The sequence below is a fragment of the Phaseolus vulgaris genome, chromosome 8 (assembly GCF_051622355.1).
Source record: "Phaseolus vulgaris cultivar YP4 chromosome 8, ASM5162235v1, whole genome shotgun sequence".
NCBI lineage: Eukaryota > Viridiplantae > Streptophyta > Magnoliopsida > Fabales > Fabaceae > Phaseolus > Phaseolus vulgaris.
In genome coordinates, this window is record NC_143505.1 from 2,620,892 (window position 1) to 2,627,054 (window position 6,163).

The 6,163-nt window shown below is 35.6% G+C and overlaps 1 pseudogene across 1 annotated transcript; it reads left to right on the top strand.

The window, feature by feature from the left end:
• The first annotated feature begins 1,384 nt into the window (after nucleotides 1-1,384).
• On the top strand, nucleotides 1,385-5,483 carry LOC150025347 (receptor-like protein kinase FERONIA pseudogene; annotated as a pseudogene). The gene has a single exon (XR_016514832.1). The product of XR_016514832.1 is annotated as a receptor-like protein kinase FERONIA pseudogene (transcript).
• Nucleotides 5,484-6,163: the final 680 nt, after the last annotated feature.

The following is a 6,163-nucleotide window of genomic DNA, read 5'->3' on the forward strand; positions in this document are numbered from 1 at the left end:
TGGTTAATTTGGAGTCAGTGTTATGCTTGGCTTACACTTTATCTTGTGCAATGTTCTAGGCTATGTAAACACCTCTAGGGGAAGCGTTTGGGTTGCAATCATTAACGAGATTTGGAAGCACAAAAATAATTACATTTTTAAGGATGGAACGATTGATCATTTTGAAATCTTTTCTTTGGCTCAATTAAAGACATGGTCTTGGATTACTTCTTATTCTGTGTTGTGTTTCCTTTTCTGATTGGTGTTTTGATCCGTTGATGTGTTTGATGTCAATTTAAAATCTCTGTTAGTATTTGGTTGTGTTTGAAGGTTTGGTGGTAGTGTTATGTTTTAGGTGCTTTGGTTGATTTTGTGTTGGTTGGTTCTGGCAAGGTTATGACAGTTGGTATGCATACAGATTAGATCATTCTTTAAATGATTCATATTTATTTATTTATTTTTACTGATAAAAAAAAAGTTTGAAAAAAAAGAAACATAGTCATTTATTAAATATTGCAAAAACTTTCATACTCAAAATTTATTACTTAGTATTCTTTTATACATGTTAGACATATTATAAACATGTTATATATATTACGACTCTCTATTCCTAATTTCAATAGAAAAAATATTTTTTCTCATATATTTTTTTTTAAATTTATTATTATTGATCTATTTTTTTTATAAAGATATTTTACATAATTTTGAGGCTCATATAGTAGAATTGAACATGTTGGAAAAGAAAATGGTACGAGAGTGAAAAGACAAAATGTTACTTGTGTTTTTTTCAATCTCTATTTGTATTTTTTAATATAATTTTTTATTTGAGAAAACATATAGTCTATTTTTTTCTATTTTTATTTTTAAATATAAATTTCATTTAAATATAAGGCTTTTTGCTTGAATTCTTATATCGTGTTTCTGAAAAATAAAAATTATGTTTGATTTAATGATTTCCAACAAAAATTCCGTACGCAATATTTTATAAAATTTTCAAAATAAACTTTTGAATAACAATTTGTATCCATAATATGTAAATCGTGTTTGGTTTAACTCTCCTATATTTTATTTTTTTTAAACATATTTATGTGCTGCAAATTGATTGTCATAAATTAAATTGGAGTGTCATTCTAAATAAATTTGTGTATTACTTACTTTACACATCCTATTTTCAATATACATTTTCTTTATTTTTTCTTTTCAATTGTCATATTTTAAATAAATATTTTTTATGAATTTTAAAATCCAGAACAACACACATAAAATCAAATAAAAATAAAATAAATCAATTTTTTAAAGTTAAATTAATTCATAGATTTCCTTGTATAAATATTCACTATTAATTAAACTTATTCTCCAAGAGATTGAGAGATAGAAGTTAGAACAGCAGCCCATATTTTATAATATAGACACACACTCACTTCAATAACCTGAGAAAGTAATCATACATTTGCAATCCACATTTTATACAACGACTTTACAGTTTACAATATTATTATTTTAATATTTTTTTATATTATTTAATTCTAAATTTATTATTTATTATATATATTTATTTTTTAAACTCATTACATCCACGTTGCATATAGCTCTATGGTTTGTGAAACTATATTTTTTAAATACAGAAAAGCTCACAGATATGTTCCTAATGTCTATCTTCCCTGAAAGTTGTCCCTTGAACTTATTCTTGCAATAACAAAAACATGCTAACTAATCAGACATTTATAACAGTAGAGTGAAGAAGCCAAAGCATGAGAATACATACATATATAGCATGACCAACAACATCACAAATCTTAGATATTCATCTTGGGCAATTCCTTTTGTAGGGCGAACACGTTTCTGGATTATTTTTAACCCGATCTGGTGCTTGTAAGGCCGAACAGAAACGATAACCATTAATGATCCTACAATGGATGGCTGGCTTACTCTGATCAAAAACATTTCTAGGGGTCACTAAACTGGATTTAGCAAACATTGTAGTGGTGATAGTGGGAAATTCTGAGTCCAATTGATGGACGATGAGACAGTCTTGTAGGGAGCCATCACACAGAGGGGTGGAGTCATTGGAGTTGGACACAGCTGCAATGCTAAGATGTGCATGCAGCGTAGTCACCATAACCCATATCAAGAAAGGGGTTGATGATAGCTTCTTCATGCTGCTCATCACTTCTACACACCAATGGACATCCACTATCCACCTTTAATATATACATATACCACTTCCAAGATTACAGCTGCACTACATTATGGTGGCAGTTGCAAAACAATAACACTTTCTAACCTAACTCTCCACCTCAATAATTCCTCCTTCCCATGTGCAGTGGGGCATAACACTGTTAGGACCATTTTTGGAATCAGCAGTTCAGTTTTCAATTGCCAGAATCTTGGGAGATCAACTATATTCATTCATCTTTTCTTAATACAATGCAGTGATTTCCTATAAAAACATTTACAGAACAACATGTCCTTAAACTCATCAAATAATTTAAAATGTTAATATAAAAATAAAAATGTTAAAATGACTATTTATAACATATCATCTTTAATGTTGATTTTTTAAAAACATAAACAAAAATCACTCAAGATATTTTTGCGGAGGCTGAAATTTCCACAAATAATAATAAATACATATAGCGATGGAACCCGGTGCATTAAAGTCTTATATGCTTGCTCAGAGAATAATATACAGAAATCTGATTAATAAACAAGTTAATTCCTCCATTTCTAGTGTTTGAGGTCTGTGTGAGCTTCCCTTACAGTTTATCAATGGACACAACTTGCATGGCGACCATCCTCTTCCTCCTCTTGTTGTGCCACCCTTACCTTTCCACAGCAGAGGTTATTTACCGTCCCGTTGAGCATTTCACCGTAAACTGTGGCTCCGACATAAACTTCAGTGTCGATGGTCGGAACTGGACTGGAGATAGCAATACCAAATTCCTCTCCGAAAGCAAGGACTCAGTTGCTGCTCCTGCACAGATACAATCAACAACACAGGGCCCTTACACTTATGCTCGCCTCTCTTATTCCCAATTCACCTACTCCTTCCCCGTCACCACACAAGGCCCCTTCTTCCTTCGTCTCTTCTTCTACTCAACTTCTTACCAAATTTTTGACCGCTCCAAAGCCTATTTCTCAGTCAAAGCAGGCCCATACACCCTCCTTCAACATTTCAATGCTTCCCTCTATGCTGATACTGATGACGACCCTGGCCACCACGACACCTTGTTCAGAGAGTATTGCATCTACCTCCAACATGGTGAGAGCCTCAACATAACCTTCACTCCAACCACCACGGATTCGTACGCTTTCATCAATGGAATCGAGATTGTTTCAATGCCCTCTTATCTCTACTACTCCAACCCTAACTACACCGTTCTTGACGACTTCATTGGATTGCCACAACTTGTTGGTCAAATGAACCAAGTATATATCATTACAAACAACGTTTCTCTGGAGACGAAGCACCGGTTGAATGTTGGAGGAGCACAAATCTCCCCCTCGCAGGACACTGGCATGCTCAGGGCCTGGGATACGGATGATAAATACCTAATTACTGACAGTGGAACATCTGTTGATTTTATCAAGAAAACTAGTCTCAGCTTCGTTAAGACTCCTAACTACACGGCACCAGACCAAGTATACCGAACCGTAAGGAATATTGGATTGAATCCCTTTAAGAACCTGACATGGCAGTTTCCGGTTTATTCTGGTTTCTTCTACTTGCTAAGGTTACACTTTTGTCAGCTCAACCCGGAGGTTCAAGACCCTGGAAACCAAATATTCTACATCTTCATTCAGCAACTGATGGCTGAAGGAGGTGCAGACATTCTCATGTGGAGCGACAACCAGAAGGGTGTACCAGTGGTTAAAGACTACGCAGTTTACATTCCAGGGAATAGGGAAAAGGTATATCTTTCACTGGAAATGCATCCTCATCCTAAAAGCTTCATCCAGGATGCACAACTTAATGCAATTGAACTCTTCAAAATCAACGACACAACAGGTAGTCTCGCTGAACCCAACCCAGATCCTCTTCCAAAAACCCTCGATAAGCAAATACCAGAGCAGAAAGGTAGCGGCACTACCAGACCCCTAATTGCAGCCATCGCAGGTGCAGTTTCTGCTGTCGTTTTACTCTCCTTTGTAGTCGCTTTTTTCATCACCAAATGCAAGCAGAACGTTGTCGTTTACAAAAACCAAAAAGATGGAACTTCTCGCGGGGGAGGCTCATCATCATCGCTGCCAACCAACCTCTGCCGTCATTTCTCAATCGCAGAAATCAGAGCCGCCACAAATAACTTCGACAAACTCTTCGTCATTGGAGCGGGAGGCTTCGGCGACGTGTACAAAGGCTACATCGACGACGGCTCAACACCTGTCGCTATCAAAAGGCTCAAACCGGGTTCTCAGCAAGGTCTGAACGAGTTCATGAACGAGATCGAAATGCTCTCTAAACTTCGTCATGTCCATCTTGTTTCCCTCATCGGTTACTGCTACGAGAGCAACGAGATGATACTCGTTTACCATTTCATGGATCGTGGAACCCTCCGTGATCATCTCTACGGAACCGATAACCCTCCGCTCTCATGGAATCAAAGGCTTCAGATATGCATCGGCGCCGCACGAGGACTGCATTATCTGCATACAGGTGCGAAACAAATGATCATTCACCGTGACGTGAAGAGCACTAACATCTTGTTGGATGAAAAATGGGTGGCGAAGGTTTCAGACTTCGGGTTATCTCGAATTGGGCCCATGGGTTCTTTAATGACCCATGTGAGCACTCAGGTGAAAGGCAGTATTGGGTATTTGGATCCGGAGTATTACAAACGACAGCGTTTGACGGAGAAGTCGGACGTTTACTCGTATGGGGTGGTGCTGTTGGAGGTATTGTGTGGGAGGCAGCCTTTGCTCCGAATGGTAGAGAAGCCACAGGTCTCACTTGTGGATTGGGCGAAGCATTGGTATGAGAAGGGGTCTCTGGGTGACATTGTGGATCCAGCACTGAAGGGGCAGATAGCACCTCACTGTTTGCGCAAATTTGGTGAGGTTGCGTTGAGCTGTTTGCTTGAGGATGGGACTCAGCGACCTTCCATGAACGACGTGGTTGGGGTGTTGGAGTTTGTTCTGCGACTTCAGCTTCAGAATAGTGCTAATGTGAATGCAGTGTTGGAAAGTGGTGGGGATTATGAAGACAGTTCTACTGAGGACATGTTTAGCAGCACCCATACTAGTGTGCATGCTTCAGACTATAGTAACAGCAGTGGATTCAACGGTACAACCTACGGGAGTAAGGCATCTGACAGCTTGGTCTCAGAGCTTGTTTTCTCTGAGATTAAGGATCCAAAGGGACGCTGATTGAGGTTATTCAAGTTCTGGTGGAGTTTGGTGTATCATAAGAAAAAGAAATAATAGTTGGAATAAAGAAAAGTAAATTAGATTCATTTGAATTTTATTTTTTTAAAAATTACATTCGAATATGTGCCTTTAAAACTTCACTCAAGTCTCTTGTTTCTTTTAAATATGACACCCGCTCCAATTTATACCTACATTAAAATATTAATATTTATAATAAAAAAAATTTAAAAATAAGAAAATGTCTTTAATGAAATATTAGACAAAATATAAAATGTTAAAATAATTTTTAAAATTAAAAAAATTAAAATATTGATATTTTGGGGTGTAAAGTGTAAGAATGAATGTCAAACCATCATTTTCCTTTAAATATATTGCATTTACCTTGATAAAAAATACTGTAACGATGAAGAAAACAGATGTAATTAATGTGTAATTTAAAAAAAAAAAGTCAGGATGTGATTGTGATTTACTTATATATATATGGAAGAAAGTTTGAGTTTTTTTTATAATTAAATGATATGAAAAACTATTAAAATAATAATATTAAGAGTTGTAACGTTAGAAAAGTTTCACAAAATTACAATATTTCTATTATAATGTAAGTAGTTCTTTTTACATTAGTAATTATAACTAAGAAACTAACCGTTTGATTGAAAAGTAAGTAGAAGTTAATCATTCTTATATTATAAATCAAAAGCAAATGTGGAATTTCAGTAAAATAAAATAACTCGAGATTATGATGGTAAAAATACGTTGAGTTAACAGATAAAAATAAAACATGCAAGAAACTTGAAAATGAATGACAATTTTGCAAAGGAAA